This window comes from Rhipicephalus sanguineus, chromosome 1 (assembly GCF_013339695.2).
Source record: "Rhipicephalus sanguineus isolate Rsan-2018 chromosome 1, BIME_Rsan_1.4, whole genome shotgun sequence".
Classification (NCBI taxonomy): Eukaryota; Metazoa; Arthropoda; class Arachnida; order Ixodida; family Ixodidae; genus Rhipicephalus; species Rhipicephalus sanguineus.
Genome location: NC_051176.1, coordinates 26,449,140 through 26,471,908, shown reverse-complemented (window position 1 = coordinate 26,471,908; position 22,769 = coordinate 26,449,140).

Here is a 22,769-nt window from a genome sequence, read left to right as displayed (position 1 = left end):
TAAGGAAAATAGTAGAACAATTCAACCTCGCAGACGCTTATGTACTGCGCCACGGGCAGATCTTCCAGCATACTTGGTCGCGTACCGGTACGCAGGCGCGCCTGGACCGCGCATATGTGACACCGTCACTACACTCAGCAGTCGTGCACTGTCAGGCGGTTGATCCACCCTCGTACGCTCTGGGCATCTCTGACCACAGGCCGGTGGTAGTGACTTTAGAGGTTAAAGACAGGTCGCCATACCGCCATCCGTGGCGAGTCGACAATAGACTCTTTAGTGACGAGACGGCGAGGGCCAGTCTACGCAACCGTCTGGCAGCCTCTATAGGCGGCCATAGTTGGGACGCTCTCAAGCAGGCGTGGCGTGACATCTGTACCGACGAGGGAAAAAAGTTGAAACATCGTTACTCTGGTCTGGTGAGAGCAACGCTTCAGCGCATCCGGATAGTCGAAAGAGGGGAACCCACCTCTCTACTTATGAAGACCTACGCTAATGACTTAAAGTTAAGATTAGCACGACTAAGGACGCTGACGTCCACCACGGCTAGCTCTTACCAGGCCAGACATCTACCCAGTTCTCACCCAGAGGTGCTTAATTATGTCAACAGTACCCGAGTCGGTCGGATGGAAGACCGTGGCAACCTGAGCAAACAGGACATACCTAGGTTTTGTGCACATTTTGAAAGCATGGGGATGAGTGAATTACATCTCGATTTGGATTCGCTCTTAAATCATCCGTTTCTAAGCAATCTCCCACAGCTCTCCCCCGAGGAGTATTGCAGTTTAGTTGCCCCCATAACCCTGGAAGAATTAACGATAGCAATGCGTCACCTCCACAGAGGTTCCGCACCGGGAAACGATGGTTTAACTGTTGAATTTTACAGTGCATTCTGGGATGTCATAGGACCCACCCTGTGTGAGGTCTTTAATGTATTCACGAGTAGGCACACACTGCCACAGTCATTTAAGAGCGGCAGGATCATCCTGCTTCCAAAGACGCAAGAACGTCTCGAGGACCCCCGTAACTGGCGTCCGATTACTTTACTAGGTACAGATTACAAAATGTTAACCACCGTTTTAACCCTGCGTCTACAGGGAGTCATGCCCTCGCTTATCACGTCTTGGCAGTCGTGCTCAGTGGTGGGCCGTAATGTCCAGACCCTGAACATGCTCAACAGGGATATCATAGATTACACGAGACAGAGACAAGCGAGGGGATGGCTCACCTCCCTGGACCAGGCACAGGCCTTTGATAGGGTAGAGCATAAGTTTATATTCGCCACCCTGCTGGCATTCGGTTTTCCTAGACAATTTGTATATCTCATAATGGAACTGTACAATGGCATAAATAGTGACCTGTCCATAAATAATGAAACCGTAGCCTCTTTTCCAGTGACGAGAGGCGTGAGACAGGGATGCCCCCTTTCCCCCCTGTTGTTCGCGCTGACGATAGAACCCTTCCTGATCCAAGTAGAAAAACACCCAAGTGTCCTTGGGTTGCAGACTCCAGGCAGCGGTACAGTTAAAGTAGCAGCTTACGCAGATGATATAACGATATACCATAGAGACGAGGACAGCCTCGCTGCCGTCCTCAAGGTTTTTTCTCTGTATGCTGAGCTCTCCGGAGCAAAACTTAATTTACACAAGTGTAAATCCTTATGTCTTCATAGGTCTCCGTTAACAAGTCTTCACGGCATCGCTGTGGTAGATAGCGTGTGCATTCTAGGGATCAGCTACAGGGCCAGTGGTGCGACCAGCGAGAGCTGGGAGGAGGAGGTGAAGGAGCTAAAACAGCAGATCACCAGGGCCCTAGAGTTTAACTTCCCGTATTATGTACGCCGGTACTTACTCATGGGCGTCTTTACAGGTCGCCTCTGGTTCTTGTCAAATTCATTAGTTATGCCCTATCAGGTCGCACGTAAGGTAAAGTCTCAGTTTATAAAGTTTTTCTGGAACTCAAAGACCCCTCTGGTCAAATACGAACAGTTAGGCTTGCCTCGCGAGAGGGGCGGATGGAATATCCCTTCGGCCGTCGTCTTGGCAGACACCTACGCTCTGAAAACGACCCTCAGGGTTTTGCAGTTACCTGAGAAGCACCCCGCCAGGAAACTGGCAACGTATTTCCTAGGAGTCCAGAGCCGTCTGTTTTTACAGACGCAGCCATCGGGGCCGAAGGCGATAAACCCGACGCCCTTCTACAGGCATGTGATCGGAATATACAAGCGCATTGCCCAACTGAACCTGGACACTCCTCTCCTGGAGTGCCGAAATACAGAACTAGCACAGGAGTTATTGGTCAATTCTGGTTGCGAGGCTAAAAACCCCGGGTTCCCGTGGGTCTTGCTGACCCCCAGCTGGCTGCCAGGCAGCATTCAGGATGTGGTGTGGCGTTTCGGGTGGTCCGTCTTGCCTACGGCGGACCGGATGTACAAGTGGCATTACGTTCGTTCGGAGCAGTGCGTGCACTGCAAGAAACACGAAAATAACAAACACGCGTTGATAACGTGCCGCGTTGCCAAGATTTTCTGGTCCCTCGTGGACAAGGCGTACCACCCGTTGGGTATAGAAAGGTTCGTAAAAAGAGACAGGTGCCCCAACGGCGCACTCGCACGACTAGTGTTGGCCGCCGGGATGTTTACACTGTGGGAAAACAGGGGATTTGCAGTCAAGCAGACAAAGGCTCGCCAAAATCAGTGGCCGCTGCTGATGCGAATGTACAATATTGTTTTGGATCACTTGGACACAGAATTTTTCCTCTTGGGCGAGGAAGAATTCTTGAAACGCTGGTCATGTGCATTTGTTAAAATTGTCGACAACAGAGTTACGCTCACTTGTGGCCCCATACAGGGTCTACGAACAACATAAATCCCACTGCCATGTCTTGTGGTGTGATGAGTGCTAAAACATTGACTGTGACAATGTGAAATATTGTGTGTGACTTTATTGTGGAACCTGTGCCGATGTAACCCAGTGTCAAATCGATTGTGGAACCGTACTTTGTGTGGAACCAGTGCCTTGTACTTTATTGTGGAACCTGTGCCGATGTAACCCAGTGTCAAATCGATTGTGGAACCGTACTTTGTGTGGAACCAGTGCCTTGTACTTATAGAGGAAAAATAAAAATTCCCTTTTCGCCCCTAAAAATAGAGCAGAATGATGTTAATAATGAAGGTTGTGGAACAAACCATGTAAAGCCTACATATGTGCCGTGCAAATGTGGGGTCGTCTACCAGATACCCCTCACTTGTGGGAATTCGTACGTTGGGCAAACCAGCAGATGCCTTAACGTGCGCTTAAAGGAACACAACCAGTCACTGAACAAATGGAATGTTTCACATCTCGCATCGCACTGTTGCACGTGTGGCTGTTTACCAGTGTTTTCAGACACAAAGGTCTTGTCATCACACAAATGCAAGATTACTCGAGAGGTGATAGAGGCATTCCACATCAAAAGAATGGGAGACGCATGCGTCAGTCAGCCATCATTGTCACTGACAGCAAAAGAGTTTGATTATCTACTTGGCACATGTACTGTAAGGTGATGCCTATGTTGGTAACTAGATTAGCGTTTTCTGCTGTTTGACACGCTGTTTTGCACACGTTTTTTTCGTTGTTTTCTCTTGTTTTCTTCGATGTTCTTTCCAAATAAATTTTTCAGTTGCGAGTCAGCGCTCGTCCAGTGTGCTTGTTTATTCTTCGTCTTCGTCTTTTTGCGCTGCTTCTACAATGCATACGTACCAACTAGCCCAACTTTCTATCCTGCTTACATCTACGGCAGACCCTTCAAAGTTGTGAGCGACCACCACGCCTTGTGTTGGCTAGCTAACTTGAAAGACCCTTCAGGTCGCCTCGCACGGTGGAGCATAAGACATCAAGAATTCGATATAACCGTCGTTTACAAATCCGGAAGAAAACACGCCGACGCTGACTGCCTGCCTCGCGCCCCCGTCAACCCACCGCCGCAGAACTATCTGGAGGATGGCTATTTCTTGGGAACCATAAGTGCCGATGACTTTGCCGAACGACAGCGAGCGGACCCAGAACTCAGGGGGCTTGTGGAATGCCTCGAGGGCAGGACCGCCGTTGTTCCGATGGTATTCAAGCGAGGACTGGCGTCGTTTCGCTTGCGAGATGGCGTTCTTCTGAAGAAGAACTTCTTGCCACTTCGAGCCAACCACCTTCTCGTGGTGCCCTCAGCATTACGACCAGAAGTCCCCCAGGCCTTCACGACGATCCGACGGCTGGACACTTTGGTGTTTCCCGCATGCTCGCAAGAATACAAGAAAGGTATTATTGGCCGCGCCTTGCCGCCGACGTCGCTCACTACGTAAGGACATGCCGAGACTGCCAGCGACACAAGACACCGCCGACAAGACCAGCAGGCTTTCTTCAGCCAATCGAACCTCCTCACCGACCATTCCAGCAAATCGGGATGCACCTACTGGGGCCGTTCCCAACGCCGACTTCCGGAAATAAATGGATCGTCGTAGCTACTACCTCACGTGCTTCCGAAACAGGTGCCCTGCCCAAAGGCAGCGCCGCCGAGGTAGCAAAGTTTTTCGTGGTGAACATCATCCTTTGTCATGGCGCCCCAAAGGTACTTATCACCGATAGAGGTACAGCCTTTACTGCTGACCTAACTCGGGCGATCTTGGAATACAGCCACAAAAGCCACCGCCGGACCACCGCGTACCACCCACAGACCAACGGCCTGACCGAGCGTCTCAATAAGACCATCCCCTACATGCTGCCCATGCACGTCGACGTCGAACACAAGACGTGGGACGCCATCCTTCCGTACGTGACCTTCGCGTACAATACGGCCGTACAAGAAACCACGCAGATGACGCCATAAAAGTTGGTCTACGGACGGAGCCCTGCAACGACACTCGACGCCATGTTACCGAACGAGACCGACGAGGAAAACATCGACGTGACCACCTAAATACAGCGCGCCGAAGAAGCACGACAGCTCGCCCGCCTACGGATCAAGAACCAGCAGACGACTGACGGCCGCCGCTACAACCTTCGCCGACGCCACATGGAATATCATACAGGTGACCGGTATGATGGACGCCAATATGCCGACGGGTACATAGTGAGAAGCTACTTCGGCAATACTTCGGAACGTACAGGGTACTTCGACGCCTCGGCACACTCGACGACGAGGTTGTCCCTGACGGCATTACGAACTCTCAGCGGCGCCGTGCGCGACCTGAAGTCGTCCAGCGAATCTGAGGACTGTAACTTTGCTTTAGTATTGTACTTTCTTGCTTGTGCTTATTGTTTATTGCTCTTTGTTGCTTTATTCTTGTTATTTATTGTTGCATGCATTGGCCACCCCTCCCCCCACCCCCGTATTCTGTTTTAAGTATCGGGACGATGCTTTTTTCCGAGGGGGGCACTGCCGCGTGCGTTTCTTATTATCACTTTTTTTTATTTGTTTTTTGCCCACGAGGGCTGTCACCAACGCTAAGCGCAAACCGCCTCTCATTGTTCTAGATGCTTCGCGATTATTGTACGTCGTTTTGTTAAGATTGCGCGCAAGACGCGAACACTCGAGCTTATTCTAGAACTTGCGCGACAACCAGCGATAAGGCTGGAATATTCGACGGCACATGTATAAATGCCGACGCGCTTTAGCGCTTTTCAGTTCATCGACGGTCGACGCTCTGTTCGCTGCTATCAGTGTATTGCTGTAGTTTGACTTTGTTTCCCGGCCACAGGTTCAGCCAAATAGTTTCATCTCGGACCTGCTGACTGCTGCCTTCGTCGACGTCACGAGCACGTGATAATATCTAATCCCATTTCAAGTCGGGAAAGATATAGGATGATTCCTCGGGGATTTTGAAAAACTTCCGTGAGGATGAACTTTGCTCCAAGTACATGGCCGCAGCGGTTGCTTTCTCTGTTGCCGTATGAAGCGGCTGAAGTAATCACCCAGTGCGCAAGAGTCAAACGATTGCGCGAAGGTTGAGGCTGCCTTAATAAAGAAGTACCGCTTTTCAGCCGACGCACTTTGTCAAAGGTTTCGAAGCACAGGAAAGAAGGATAGTGAGGGATATCCGGACTTTGCTTACGGCATAAAAAGAAACCTAATCATGTGGTTCAAAATCTCGGAATCCTACGAGAGTAGAGACAGGGTCATCGATGCCATCTGTCTAGAGCAACTTTACAGAGGCATTCCACAGAAGGTGAGGCTATGGGTGCAAGACAGAGATAAAGTAAACGCTGTGGAAAGGGCGTCCGAGTTAGCCGAAAAATACGCAATGCGCAGAAAACTGAGCATCTAGGGTGTAGGACCGGACGGGTGAAAGGGGTGGCGAAAAGAGTTTTTGTTCAGAAAGGGCTCGCAGGCGAAAAACTAGACAATCCGAGGGAGGGAAACCAGTACGCCAGAAAACAAGGGTCAAAACGCGAGTGGTGGACATTCCCAAAGAAAAGAGTTCGATACTTTCACACCCATTCGTTGTTATAACTCTCAGTAGACCGGACATATCGCGGCAAACTGCAGAAGGCCTAAGGTAGTTTTTCCCTACGCGGACGCAAGTGACAAGAACATAGAGCTGTTACGCCCTCACCTTCATGACCTTGGTTTAAGGCAAAACTTGCAAAGTACTCAGGGACAGCGGCGCCACCATAGACATTGTCCACCCATCTTACTGTAGATGACTTTACGGGAGAGGTGGCGTGGATCAAGCAGCATGCAGAGGAAAACAGCGTCTGTCTTCCTATGGCCAAAGTAACTATCACTGGGGCGTTTGGAAAACTCGTGAATGAGGCAGCGGTCTCAACATCTCTGTCTCTGCAGTGCCCGTATATATTTTCAAACCGGTCAGACAGTATACTGCGCGAGCGCGGTCAGAAACTTGGAGAAGGAACTGTTCTGGCGCTGACTCTCTCCAAAGCACGAGAAAAAACTTATTAGATATATAGCTAATTTAGATTATTTGTCATCAACACAACTCGTGTGTCGGGACTACGGTATTATTAAAGTTGAATATATGTATACCTTTCGCATTCTGCGATCCTGCTATTTCTCTTCCATTTTGTTTAAACAATTCATTAAAAATACCGCATGTCTAACTGCAAAAAAATGTTTTCTTAAGAACAAGAAGCAGTGATGTTTCGTTTGTTCTGAGGTTTCGCAATAATTACAAATCGCAAACACTGCAATACAATCTACCAACGATTCTCAATAAATACAGTCACGTAAACAGCTTCTCATTAAAAGAACTGCGACCCTTTTTTGTAAATATAGGCTAACTTTTCGATGTTGTAAAATGTAATGTTTTTGTACAATTTCATTTTTCTTTTTAGTGTGTGCGTCTATACTGTACCGATAGGTTATTATGCTGGAAAGATATAGCAATAATAGTGTCTGTATAATGTTGTTGTCTGACATCTGATGTACATTGTATGATGCAGGTCATACACAAGGAGCAATTTTGTATATATATTCCCTGATATCTCGTCATTATTATTACGTTTTTATTTTCTTTCATTAATTTTTTGGGGTTATAGTGGTGTTATGGTTGTTTGATCTTTTCCTTTGGGTTTTTTTCTTTGTTTTTTTTTCTTTTTGCTCGCGTCCATGTAACTATCTTCTGTGCTATGTTTGGTATCAGGAGGTTTTCGTAGTAATGTGTATATATGTTTTTCTTACACCGACTTTGGTATTGTAATGTTAGCTTATGGTCAATTTATCTTTGTTACATATCTTTGTCATTGTCCCAACTGCATTGTATAGGGTTCACTGCCCTCGTCAAGCTGTCCATAAACACCTTTTAGCCAGTGAACCTCTCCAGAACCTGTTTCTTTCTGGGAAAAATAAATTATTTGATTTGCAAAAAAAAACTCGCCTCTGTGGCACCAGAAGAACCAATCACAGTGTCAACAGAAACGGAGTTAGGTAACCATACAGGCGCGCAGAGAGAGCCAGCAGATGAGCAAAATGAGACTTTATTGACGGAGTTAGATTATAACCTAGAGGAAGAGCCAACTGGTCAGCAAAATTAGGCTTTATCGACGGAAGTAGATCAGGGAGAGCCAGCTGACACTCACACAAGAAAAAAGAGGTCAGTGCTGTCGCCGGCCTCGAAAAACTTTGATCCGCTAGTACGAGTAAACAGAGTCGCTGGCAGCCCAGCAAGAGAACGATCCTAGCTTAACTAAATTACAGTTTAACGCTAAAGAGGGGATCGCTAAGGGCAACGTGACGTTGCATAAAAAGCAGGTTTGTTGTATCGGCACCACAGGGATAAAACAGGCCGGCTTCTAAATCAGTTGGTCGTTCCTAGAGAATACCGGAAGGATCTTTTAATCCTCTGCCATGGAGACGGGTGGTCTGGCCACCTAGGTATAAAGAAAACCAAAGAGAGATTGCTAATGGAATACTATTGGCCTGGATGTTTCAAAGATGTAGAGGAATTTGTAAGATCATTTGACACGTGGCAACGCACGGGTAAGCCATGGGAAAAGTGGAAAGCTTCGCTAAAATTGGTACATATAATACCAGAACCATTCCGACGTCTGCTGATAGACATTGTGGGTCCCCTACCAACAACTAATTCGCGTTATAGGTATTTGTTCAACATGCTGTGCCCAGGCACGAATTTCCCGGAAGCAATCCTTCTGAAGGAGCTCACTTCGACATAAATAGTAGACGCGCTTCTGTAAGTTTTCACACAAGTCGGCTCTCTGGCAGAAATATACAGTCGGTTTTAACGAGCTCGTTAACTACAATATTTTTGCAGAAGTTTGGAATAAAGTTGATACACAGTTCCGTCTACCATCATCAATCAAACAGCGTCGATAGATGGCATTCAGTGTTGTAAGCGAGCGTTGCGCGCTCTTTGTTATGAGCATAAGGAAGAGTGGGAAAGCTGTCTTCCGGCTGCTTTGTCCGCTTTGCGTACGGTCCCTCATGAGGCCACGGTGTTCTCACCGGCAGAGTTAGTGCATGGCAGAACGTTGCGTTCCCCACTTAGGATGTTGAGAGAAATGTGGAAATAAAGAAGTAAAGTAAGAGTCAAACAGTGGTAGAAAACGTGCTCAATTTGCTAGAACGACTAAGTACGACACAATGGCTTGTCGAAAAGAACATAGACAAGGCTCAAAATAATACCAAGCTTTATTACGACAGGAATGCTAGACTTCGAACCTTTAGCATTGGGGATAAAGTAATGATTCTCAGACTGTCACGAAAGAACAAACTGGTGGTACATTGGGACGGGCCAGTCGAAGTGTTGCATAAGCTTTCTGACACTAACTACGCGTTGAAAGTGCCAGGTCAAAGGAAGGAATTTAGAATCTACCATTATAACCTGATGAAGCCTTGCGTAGAACGACATGGGGTTGTGAATCTCACCATAAAGGCGCCCGAAGAAATTCAAACCGAGTTCGACGGATTCACAAAGAATTCCGGCTCAGAAATTAGCCTTGACGAGGTTGTAGCTTTCTCTGTAGGAGCGGAAGCTCTTAAGCATGAGCAGGTACAGGAACTAAAGAAACTACTGAGGCGATATCTCGATAAGTTCAGTCATCGGCCGGGTAGAACCGAACTGATAACCCACGAAACAGAACTCACATCAGCTGAACCGCTAAGGCCGAAACCTTACCGCGTGTCCCCACGAGAGAAGGAGATTATGGAGGCCGAGATACGGTGCATGATGGACCTGGCGGTGATCGAGCCCGCTGAATGCGACTACGTGTCCCCAATAATACTTTTGGAAGCCCCAAATAAGGACCCTCGTCCATGTGTAGACTACAGGAAGTTGAACGCCATCACTAGGGATCAGTTGTACCCGATCCCAAATATTGAGGAGCGAATCGAAAGGGTCAGCGCTGCTAAATACATTTCAACGCTAGATATCGTGAAAGGATGAACGAATGAATGAATGTTTATTTGATTTTGAGTACAAGTTCACGAAAGGTACAGGGGCAAAAGGCGAGCAACGGCTGACAGGGGCCCCTGTATCCGCAACATATAGAACATCATGTTACGTGGTATAATGATAGCTCATTGGCAGCGAACAAAATACGCAAAGTCGTTATACATTGACATACAGTACATTAAGCCCACAGGACCTAAACAGTATTAATTTGACATAGTTTTTTGTGCAACTATTGATTCTTAGTAAATAGATGGCGAAAGATGAAATACTCAAAGGTAGCAAATACAGCTGAACAGAAAATATGTAAAACAAAAAGATTTACAAGCATTGAAATGCAATGTTGTGCATGTAGATTACCACAGTGCACAGAAATGAAGCATACGAGCATGAACATAGACGTATTCACGTTAGGAAAAGCCAAGAGAAAACTACAATGAAAAGCAGTTACAATATATTTATATATATGTGTGTGTGTGTGTGTGTGTGTGTGTGTGTGTGTGTGTGTGTGTGTGTGTGTGTGTGTGTGTGTGTGTGTGTGTGTGTGTGTGTGTGTGTGTGTGTGTGTGTGTGTGTGTGTGTGTGTGTGTGTGTGTGTGTGTGTACATATTTTACAGCAATCACTCTCCCAAATCCTGTGCTAGTATCAGTTCTTTCACTTTATTTTTGAACGCATTCCTAGTCGTAGAGAATTCAATATCACCTTCTAGATTATTTAGCATTGTTAGTACTTTGTACTAGCACTGGCAGGTTCCTTTTTCAGAAAGTGCCAGCCGCTATGCCGCATTCATTTCACCTGCAGGCACGTTTAGACATTTGTTTCTAAGCTTTGCGCTAAAGAGCGCGCCTTTCAGCTTCTGCAAGTCGATGGACATTGTACTAGAAGACCTGCAGGAGTTCGCACTCCCGTACCTTGACGATGTCGTGATAGTTTCAGACAGCTGGGAAGATCACCTAAAGCATTTGAGGGAAGTATTTTCGCTGTTGAGAGAGGCGAATTTGACAATGAAAGCTGTAAAATGTAGTTTTGGCTGCTCTCAAGTGACCTCTCCAGGCCATCTTGTTGGGCAGGGAACGGGACAGCCGGCCGAACTGAAAACAGCTGCGATTGCCGGTTTTTCACAGCCACGCACGAAGACCGGCATTCGGTTATTCTAGGGACTTGTCGGCTACAACCAGCTTTACATTCCGAATTTTTCGCAACTGGCAAGTCCGCTTACAGACGCACAGAGGAAAGGGGAGCCAACCTACGTGCATTGGGACGAGAATAAAGAAGCCGCCTTTCAGGGTTTGAAAGCATTGCTAGCTTTACGAGCTGTGCTACGCGTGCCAGACTATAGTAAATAGTTTATAGTTCAATGCGACGCAAGCGACAGAACCTTAGGCGTTGTGCTTACTCAAGTTGGCGATGATCACGAGGAACATCCTATTCTCTATGCCAGCCGCAAACTAACGGCCCGGGATGAAGCGTACAGTGCTTCCGAAAAGGAATGTGCCTGTTTGGTTTCGGCAACCCAGAAGTTGTTATGTTACTTCTACGGAGCGAGGTTCATCTTTGAGACAGACGACTGTCCCCTGACATGCATAGAGTTAATATAATGAGTCTAGAGGAAAAGCTGGGCTGCGAGACCGCTAACCACAAGAATGCTGACATCTTGGAACGTTGTCATTCTTGCCATCCCATATTAATCCTAAAGAAGCAGTTGCACATTTCAAAATGCGCGGATATTGTATTATGTTTATTTTGAATACTTTTACGAAACAATACGACGGCTATTTATGCAATTTACTGTGCGCGGAAAGGAGCGTTTGCAGGCTGGTTTACCAGATGACGCCACCATATCAACACCAACCCTCAAGAGTGCGCTTGCGGCCGATTGCGCCGGTTTGCGCGTCGTGTTAAAAATTTCGTTTACGTCGTGTATCTCGTAGTTGTCATAGCGTTCCGTTGTGTGCGTTTTCTGTTGCCACGTACCACTCGACTTAATGTGGCAGCCCTTTTTTCTTTCAAGTTGAAAACTTCAGTGCAAACCAGGGCGGACGGCAAAGAACAGATATGAGGCAAGCACCGAAAGTTATGTACCAACTAGGCGCAACCGAAGTCTTTTTTTATCGTCTTTTTACCGGGGATAAAATTTCGTGTGCCGTGTATCCTTAGTTACTTCGTGTGACTTACTTCGTTTCGGGTGACGTCTCACTCACATTCGCCGCTGCATGCTGCAATCGACATTTTTCTGCTTTATGGCTTTCTGCGCTGGGCAGCAATGAGCTGAAAAAGAACGTGGATATAGGTGTCTCGTCATTCCAAGTCGCAGCACCGCGCGACCACGGCCTACGCACTTTGCTTCGAGCTGCGAATCTGTCGAGTGACCCTTGTGCCAGCGAACGGAGAATTTTGATTCGCTATGCATTATTGGTAAGGTGTGCCTAGTAAAAACCATGGACAAACAGGTGGATATGTTAACTGTTACCAATCGGGCCAGCTGCACAGACAACGCTACACTACACACGGCTTCAAATATAAAGACACAGCTGATGTCCCTGAGCAGCGCGTAGCTGGCATAAGTTGGTAGATTAAAACTGATTACTACCGTCAAATATAGCGAGCGTCTCAGGGTCTGGCAACGTTCGTTTTCTTCCATCATGGCGGAACCCATGCGGTTATGTTTCAATGCATGGGCCCTATGGGGAGCTTTTCCTTTAGAGTCAGTATATTAACTCTATGCTGAGATTGCTAAATCAAATGTCGCACAAAAATGGTCGCTTACTCCGATGGAGCCTCACCCTCCAGCAGTACTACTTCGCGGTTCGTTATAAGAAAGGGAAATTGCATAGCAATGCGGATGGTCTGAGCAGACTAATCTGAAAAATGTTGTGTTGAGGGATCAACGGCCACATTATATTGTATCCTTTGTTATCTTATGTGACCAGAACGGTTCTTTTTTTTGTTATCTCTTTGGCATGCCTTCATCCATCAATGCTATAGCTTTGGCGTTACGAAATTCCGTCAATATTTTACAGTAGCGGGTTTTACATTTGTTTGTCTTGAGAAGCCTTGAGAATTTTAAGCCAGCCCAAGGCGCTTGATCGCGGCGTGGCATTGTGTTGTGTGCTTCGCTTTGCTGCTGTCGGTCACTGTGAGATGGTTTGGGAGTTTGCTGCGAGTTCGCAGTTGTGGTTCCAAGACAGGCCGTCGTCCTCGTCACCAGCCTTCCTCTTCGTGCCCAGCGGTTGTGAGCGCTGGCCAGCCGAGATTTTCCGGGCGGCGGAGGAGCTGTTAGGTTTTGCCTTGGAGTTATCGAGGCAAACGCCATCTTGCGTGCACCTGTCTGCCGGATGCTGTCACCCCCCTCCCGTATCGGCGCCTAGACGAAGGCACGCAACGCGAGTCTTTCTGGAGAAGGCTTATGCCTAACGTGAGGAGCATGCCGCCATGGATTGGTTCCGAGCGAAGCATCGGGAGATTCGGAGACCCTTTTTTGGCTCGGTGTTTTCAGCGGGAGGTAACACCTCTGAAGATATTCTCGCCAAGCCACTGCATTATGCTACCCGATCACAGTAGGAAAGGTTTGCTCGTGCATTCTTCTACCCCGAGCGCAGTAGGAAAGGTTTCCCCGTGCAGGAGTGGACGGTCTGCCTGTCCTCCGAATTTCGACACACCTTCTTTGTTGTGTGGTGTTTGCCAGCGTGGGACAACGCCGTTGTAGACGCTCTCATCAACCCAGTTGGGGACGTTCATCCTAGGGCAGCCATCAACGCTTCTTCCGAGTGTTCCCGGCAGCGGAAGCAGAGGTCATCGGCCTTTCACCCTAACCCTACTTCGGACTCCTCGCCGACACTCCGATATGCGAGTCGTCGGGGTGTAACGCGTGAATTGTTTGGTGCACTGGGGTTCCCCAGTTGGTCTTCTCGACCGACGAGTGTATTGTGACTCATTGCCTCCATTCTGGAGGCTGGACGCCAGGACGGCAGGTCACCGGATTGGCGGGGTTCCTTCTTGAAAGAATGCGTCTCCTGACTGAGAGACATAGGCTATGCGGACGTCCGGCGGGAGCCAGCTACCGTAACGAGACCCGCCGAATCCCACTCCTTACAATGCTCATCCACGCATACGTGTAAGGCACCGCGGCGTAGTTCCTAGATCGCCGAACTCTCCGAGCGCGACACAACTGCCCACACGCCACCACCAACACAAGCGGGAAGGCTGACCCAAGAGCGAGGAGGACGGTTAGTTCCCATGACAACGCTTTGCACACGGGAGGTACCTCTGTACACGAAGCGTGGAAACTTGGGCAAGTTGGTAGGTCATAATTGAATATACGAACAGCGCAACTCTATACACGGCCTGCATCTCTCGCGCAGTTGATCCCTTCGCAGACTCACTGGTTTGCACACGGCACACATCGCTTTGGGCTCCGTTACTCCTCTTTCGGGTATGCCCCGCCACGGTGGTCTAGTGGTTACGGCGCTCTACCGCTGATCCGAAGGTCGCGGGATCGAATCCCGGCCGCGGCGGCTGCATTTTCGATGAAGACGAAAATATTTGAGGCCCGTGTACTTAGATTTAGGTGCACGTTAAAGAACCCCAGGTGGTCGAAATTTCCGGAGCCCTCCACTACGGCTCTTCGATGTGGGCGCGAAAAGACAAGGACGAAGGGAAGAAGACACACACACTGGTGCTACTGTGTGTGTAGCGCCAGTGTGTGTGTGTCCTTCTTCCCTTCGTCCTTGTCTTTTCGCGCCCACATCCAAGAAGAATGACAGACCAACAAGCCCGCATCGCTACCCTCATCCACTACGGCGTCTCTCATAATCATATAGTGGTTTTGGGACGTTAAGCCCCAGATAATATTATTATTAAAGGAGGCTTGGGTGGGCCTCACTTCGCTTTCGAGCTCATCCGCCTAATAATTGCTGCGGTTTTCGTGCCAAAATGGCGATATGATTGTGTGGCATGCGGTACTGGATGGCTCTGGAAATTGCGACCACCTAGGGTTCGTTTACGTGCAGCTAAATGTAAGTACATGGGCCCCTAGCATTTGCATTAATCGAAATGCGAGCGGTGCCACCGGGATGGAACCCGTGTTTTTCGAATCAGTAGCTGAGCACCGTAACTTCTGAGCCACAGTGGTAGTCAGCTAATGCGCAGAAAAACAGGCGTTTTTATCATACGAAATACAATGACAGAAGGTCCTCACGGGGGGGGGGGGGTCAGCGCTTTGCGGCTGACCCGCGTGAAGAGTATCCTGAGGGCTGGGCCGATATTCCGGGCACAACACCCAGGGGAGATCGGCAACCACCTTTGCCTGTCCTTCTCTTCAGGCTTCACCTGTCTCTCACACACCTGCACAGACCACTGGTTACTTTTCTCTACTATTTACTTCCGATTTTCCCTGGTGGAAAGGCCGAACCATGCATGAGGAGACTTCATTGGCTCTGGTTATACAGTAAAAGCTCGTTAATTCGGATTTCATGGGACCAGCAAAAGTGTGCGAATGAACAAAATGTTGAATTATCGAAAATATTGAGAATACAAGCGTCTACTGCATCAAGGCATTTTCATTTTCTCGATGAATACGCAAGTCCAGTACTTATTTTGCATAAGAACAATGTAAAAGCCGAAATTTTCGTCATTCGTGACTTGGTTCACAATGTTGACTGCGGCTGAAGACGTCCTCAGCCGAAATGTGCTCTGAGCCCATCCCTTATTAGGTTCCGCTACCACCACGATTATCCGGATCGTTCGTCTATCACATTTGTGTTAGCAACAACTTGTAGGTTTGGGCGAGTCGGTTCATGATGCGAAAACTAGAAGCAGCGCGAAAAAAAAACGACGACAAAAATAGGAACACACACAACAGGACTAGCGCTGTACTGCCAACAGTTGGCAGTACAGCGCTAGTCCTGTTGTGTGTGTTCCTATTTTTGTCGTCGTTTTTTTTCGCGCTGCTTCTTTTTTCGCGTCTATCACATGTAGCAAGCGAGCTCTAAGCGAGCGCGCCGACCGCGGCTAAAGCTCTTCATCTTCAACAGCTTCCACCATGTTTGAGTTTTGTGACATTGCGCGCGCATACCTCAAAATAAAATCGAAGCTACTGATTGTCGCATCCACTGGGGATGATGCCGTGGTTGCTAACGACACGATCATAGCCTCCACGCAGTTCTGAAGTCACGCGTGCGGCCTACATCTAGAATCGAAACGAAACTGCTGAGCACCGTTTCTGCTGCTGAATAAACCTGGCTCACTAATGCACAATCATGAATGGTGACAACGCAGTTCTGGAGGCAAGCGGCGAAAGCGAAACTGCTGCTTATCGCAGCTTTGACCCCAGTCGATATTGAAGGGATCATAGATGGAGCCCACGCAGTTCTCGTGCACGGAGTAAAATGGAAAACGAGATGAGACAAGTTCGCCACAGCCGCTGAATCCTTGGTAGCCAACAACGCGATTTTTGTAATATTGTAGATAACGACCACGCCTTTATAGAGGCCCGTGGCTGTTTCGGCTGTTCGCGAACGCCGTTTTCGCTCCTTTGCGTCGGACATTTGTGGCACTTCGTGCATGGCGCGCTCCGACGATAGTCGAATTAACCGGGTGGCGGTCGAATATTACCGAATGAACAGAAGTTTGACGCCATTAAACAATGCATATGCTTGCCGGGACCAGACAACGCGTCCGAATTGTCCGATGTTCCGAATCAACGATAGTCGAATTAACGACCTTTTACTGCAGCAGCAGCACGGCTAATTGGGCTAGTTGGTACTTGTTCTAGTTGTCCGTGTTTGTGTGCGCGCCATATCCTGCCAACATTCACTGTAGCAGTTATGTATAGTCACGTCAGGTACCGAACGAGATATATTTCCTGTGGAAATAAATTGCGTCTCAAAAACTGGTGGGCTTTGAAAGCGTGGCAGCACAAAGCAAAAAGACAATTCATAACAGGACCGAACGACTTCACCAAGTTCTTTGTCATTAGATGTCAGAGTGTAACAACGATTCAGAAAATATTACCGTTACCTATTGTGAAAACCATTAAACAATGCATCGAAAGCGAATACAAAGTCACAAAATGAATTCCGGTCATCGAAGTTCAAAGCCAGCAACACAGCAAAAGCAATGGAAAGCTAAATGAAAAAGGCGGGCACAAAGCATGTGTAACACCTCAAGGACCTCTGAACCATCCTAAAGGCGTCATTCGCGACGAAGAGCTGCTGAAAAAGGAAGGCGTTTTTCCTTGCTGCCCATTGTCAGGAATGCGGCTTTGCACCATTCTTTAGCGACACGATGATAGTGTCACTCTGAATTCCTGTACTTTCCCTCGCAGAGCTAGTTCATTAATCGGCTTCTTTCGTATCAGTTTCTGCCGTTCCTTCCTCACGTCTAGTTGAATTCTAGATCTTACCATTCTATCGTCACTGCATCGGATCGTGTTAACTACTTCCACATACTGTATAATGCCCGGGTGGTCGCACATTATGAAGTCTATTTCATTTTTAGTTTCGCCATTAGGACTCCTCCACGCCCACTTACGAGTAGTCCGTTTTCTGTAGAAGGTATTCAAGATCCGTAAATTATTGCGTTCTGCGAACTCTACTAGTAACTCCCCTCTGGCATTTCTAGAGCCGATGCCATATTCCCCAACTGCATGATCTCCAGCCTGCTTCTTGCCTACTTTTGCATTAAAGTCGCCCATCAGTACAGTATACTGTGTCTTTACCTTACTCATTGCTGATTCTACGTCTTCGCAGAAGCGTTCAACCAGTTGATCATCATGGCTGGATGTAGGCGCGTAGGCCTGTACCACCTTCATCTTGTACCTCTTATTAAACTTAATTACGATACATATCACCCTCTCATTAATGCTATAGTGTACCTCTATATTGCCAGCTATATTTTTATGAATAAGGAACCCAACTCCTAGTTCTCTTCTGTCGGCTAAGCCACGATAGCATACGAAGTGTCCGTTCTTCAGCACTGCGTAAGCCTCCTGTGGCCTCCTAATCTCACTGAGCCCTATTACATCCCATTTAACACCCTCTAATTCCTCGAATAGTACAGCTAGACTCGCCTCACTAAAGTTCTAGCGTTATATGTAGCCAAGTTCAGATTGCAATCAGCTTACTGTCCGTTGTCTACAAGCTCTTCACAAAAGTAATTGCTAACAGAATTAATACGACATTGGAGTTTAATCAACCAAGGGACCAGGCAGGATTTCGCACAGGCTTCTCTACAATAGACCATATTCATACTATCAATCAGGTGATAGAGAAATGCGCGGAATACAACCAACCCCTATACATAGCCTTCATAGATTACGAGAAGGCATTTGATTCGGTGGAGACATCAGCAGTCATGCAGGCACTGCGGAATCAGGGCATCGACGAAGCCTACATAAACATAATGGAAGAAATCTACACCGCATCCACAGCCACTATAGTCCTTCATGAAGAAAGCGACAGAATCCCAATAAAGAAGGGCGTACGACGGGGAGACACGATCTCTCCAATGCTATTCACCGCGTGTTTACAGGAGGTTTTCAGGGCCCTAGATTGGGAAGAATTAGGGATAAGAGTTAATGGAGAGTATCTCAGTAACCTGCGATTCGCTGATGACATTGCATTGATGAGTAACGCGGGAGACGAATTACAGCTCATGATTACTGAACTGGATACGGAAAGTAGAAGAGTAGGTCTGAAAATTAATATGCATAAAACTAAAGTAATGTGGAACAATCTTGGCAGAGAACAGCGCTTTGCGATAGGTGGCGAGACACTGGAAGTTGTAAAGGAGTACGTCTACTTAGGACAGGTAGTAACCGCGGAGCCGAACCATGAGAGTGAAATAACTAGAAGAATAAGGATGGGATGGGGCTCATTCGGCAAGCATTATCAAATCATGAATGGTAGTCTACCACTATCTCTCAAGAGGAAGGTATATAACAGCTGCATCTTACCGGTACTTACCTACACTGCAAACGCAAACTAGCCGAATTGGGCGTTTTAAGGGCTACAATCCTCCTTAATACTACCTTCATCTGGACAGTACTACCTTAGGGTGTAATGAGGTGGGTGTAATAAAGTTCTGCGTCCTCATTTTTACTTCGTTACGAAATTATGTGGAAGAAAGGAGGTAAATCCACTATCTGACGCCATTCGTCGAATGGAGTTAGAGGAACAAAAAACTCCCATCTCATTTCCTCTGGCATGTTTTCTTTTTTTTTTTTTCGAAGCTTTCCATAATGCCTTCAGTGCTGGCGGGCATGCATGCAGCTGTGCGGGGGAAAGAAGTAAAAGAAAGAGGCGGCATGCTTCAGCGCACTAAAAATCCCTGGCACAGATAGCCCAGAGAAAGAGATATAGAGACCCTCCGAACGGCTGGAGAGGAAGCGAGGAAGCCCTTTGGCCTCTGCAGCCTACTGCGTCCCGCCCCCGCCAGGTCAAAAGCAAGCCAGACGAGGCGCTACCGAAGTGAAATGGGACAAAGCTTCGCGCCGCATGCGCGCGCGAAGAAAAAAAAACAGAAAAAAAAGAAAGAAACGTGAGGAGGGAGTCGTTCCCGCGGCGGCGCGATCGTCGTAGCTACGCCGGCTACGCCGGCTAGGCCTTGTGAACGCCGCTTCTCAAGCGATCAGCTGTGTCGGTCGTGTGTGCGCGTTTTGTGCCTGCAACCTCACTGTGTTCTCGCCGCTGGATGTGATATGCGTGGTTTGACGACAGTGCGACATGCTGCGCTGCGAGTGCGATAATCGCGACGGCCCGTCGACTCAAGCGAGCGTGCCGCTGTGCATTACCAAGCAGATGATGGGCGCCCTGCGTGCGCGGCACAGTCAGGAACAAAAATGGTAAGTAATACTGATGTTCTCTCTCTTTGCGAGCCATTATCGTCGCTTATGCACCTGTAGATGACCTTCTGCACATTGCGTCGCTTGAAAAGTGCTATGAAAAGCAAGAAAAAAAAAGAAAGAAAAGAAAATCGGCATGTCAAGCTTGCGAAATGCCCGCCAGCGCACCATCAGCGTGGCATGTAACCCATGCTGTACATTACACGCATGTCATTCATTGTTTCCATGTTACCAGCTGTCATTTATGTACATCATATAGTCACGTCACGCTATACCAGTCTTGGTATGATATCAAGTTAGAGAACCGGACGCGAGTGCACCAGTCTCCATGCCGTAAATGACATACATGTCGTTATTTTCATGTTACTATTGTCATTTATGTTCGTCGCACAATCACGTCACGCTATATCAATTTAGGTGTATGTCAAGCTAGCGAACCGGCCGCGAGCGCACCATGAGCGTGGCGTGTGTACATGACATGCATGTCATTATTTTCATGTTGCCAGCTGTCATTTATGTTGGACGTACAGTCACACTGCACAATACCAATTTTGGTGTAAATGAGCAGGCGAAACGGCCACTAGCGCCCCCGAGACCATGTTGTCAAAATAACGCCATACATGACAAGCGTGTCATGATTTGCGCGTTAGAAACTGTCGTTTATGTGCGTCATACACTCTTGTGACGCCATACCTATTTTGGTAAATATCAAGTTAACGAAACAGTCGCAAGAGAACCAAGAGAGCAGGGGCGTAGCCAAGGGGGGAGGGGGTTGGGGGGGTTCAAACCCCTTCCCCCGAAATTTTTGAGTTTTGCTTGCGTATATATACACGCACACATACAAACACACGCACAAACATATATAAAGTATGGTTAAACCCCCCCCCCCCCCCCCGAAAAAAATTTCTGGCTACGCCCCTGCAAGAGAGTGACGTGTAAATCACGTTGTTAATGAAATGCATATCATGATTTTCAAGTTAAGACCCATCATTCATGTTCTTCATGCAGTCGTGTCATGCCACACGAATTTTGGCATACATCCCATTAACGAAACACTCACACGAGCTATGAGTCGTAGGCGGCTAGATAGATAGGTAGATAGATCCGTTCAAAGTCGTAGGAGTGTTTAACAAATGCTTCGCATTTAAGTCGTTAAACTCAGATAGCAATGATGTGTGATGCATGTTTCGGAACTTCTGTGAATATCACTCATGCTTCATACAACCAGTCAATCGACCCAGGAGTGCGCCCTGATAAAGTTGTTTGCACGATATAATTTTCTTGCCGGCGATAAAGCGTGAATGAGGCATGATGCTTTCAGGGAATATACATTAGAGCAAAAGGCCACGGTTATCACATTGTCATATGATGGAATGTGCATAAAGGACAACTTTCTTTTCGATTTATTCTTTTCTCCAACTTCATTTGTTTGTTTTAATCCTTCGTCATCGTGTCAATTTGCGTACATTGACACGTGACAAGACCGTGCGCTCTCATTTTGCAGCATCTACCTTGGATGCAGTCAACTACCCTGGACATCTTTCTCCCGCCATGCAACTGTGAGAACCCACCGAAGCACAGATTGTCAGGAAGTGAAAAGACTTTTCGGCAACAATTTTGCATTGCGCACTCTGCCCGTCGCCTGAAATAGCATATTAAGGTACATAAGCACTGTACCTTCATACATATGCATCAAGCAACAGAGAAATAGCATATCAGGGTACATTAACATCATTAGCTTGGATTCATTTAGCTAGAACGAATAAATAATGTTAAAGCTATACAATGACGGCCATATCATGTGACAGACATCTGCTAAGTGCAGTGTGTATTGTGAAGCACATGCGTTTTATGGTATTGAATGAATGGATAAATGTTTATTCCAGCAAAATACAGGAAATGGGTCTCAAGTGAAAAGCGACAATGGTAGCTTGAGAAGTGCAAAAGGCCCAGTAGAGCAAAAATAGAGACAGAGCAGCAGAAACGTGTGCACGTTCAAAGGCAAGACATATACGCATACAAAAAGAAACAGGAAAGACAAAGCAGAAGAAACGTGCACATTCAAAGGCAAAACACCTATGCCATCTGCAAAGTGACAAAATCAAAAAGGGTGAACATTTACGCTAGTGAAAACAATGAAAATCAGAAAACAGTGAAAACAGAAAAGAAGGAACGGCCATTCAACGGCATGGAAGGAATGCAACTTCATTGGTCACGTATCAACAGTGGAATTTTCCAAGGTTACATGTGTATATTCTTAGCCATTAGGAGATGTGCAAGGCTAATTTAATCGCATTGATATAAGTCAGCTGTTGAGTCTGTTGAACCAGATTGTGGAATCATCTTGTTTATTCTCTCTCATTAATTTGCTGTTTTGCATTATGTTGCCAGTTTTCAAGGTCAATACATAGTATCATGACTGTTGACACAATTTGACAAGGTGAAAGCGCTGTTATTGTGCCCAGGCCTTAGTTTATCCTCACTAGAAGTGCGCTGTTTATTTTTGCCATGGTTCAGTGCCAAGTTGCCCAATCTTCACTCCTAAACAAAGTAGGTGCGGTTAATCAAGACCTTGCTAACATTCACAACTCTTTTAAAGTGTACTTATAATGATAACTTTACTGACATCAAAAAATACCCACATAATGATAAACATGGCAAGAGTACACTTCTGGTGGTGTTTCGCATTTTTTTTTTACATCCGTTTGTTTTTCGCCCTGTGCGCACGAAGTGAAATGCTCACAAGGAAATACTTAGCAGCATCTCAATTTTGTATGTATTTCGTGTTTTGACAAAATGTCTGCAATAAGGATAGTCAAGTGCGAATCTTCGGTAAGACATTCATTTTTATGTATACAGAAATCTTAGTGGACATCTTTTTTGTGTAATTTTCAGGAATACACTTCTGGCAAAGCAGCAAGTGTTGCTTGCCCACCAGTCTGTGTTCAAGACAAGTGTATTGTGGACATGAGTGTCGGCAGGATTTTGTCTTGGGGGTGCAAGGCGGCGTAACGTGTCGGCCTGGTGAGCAGGAG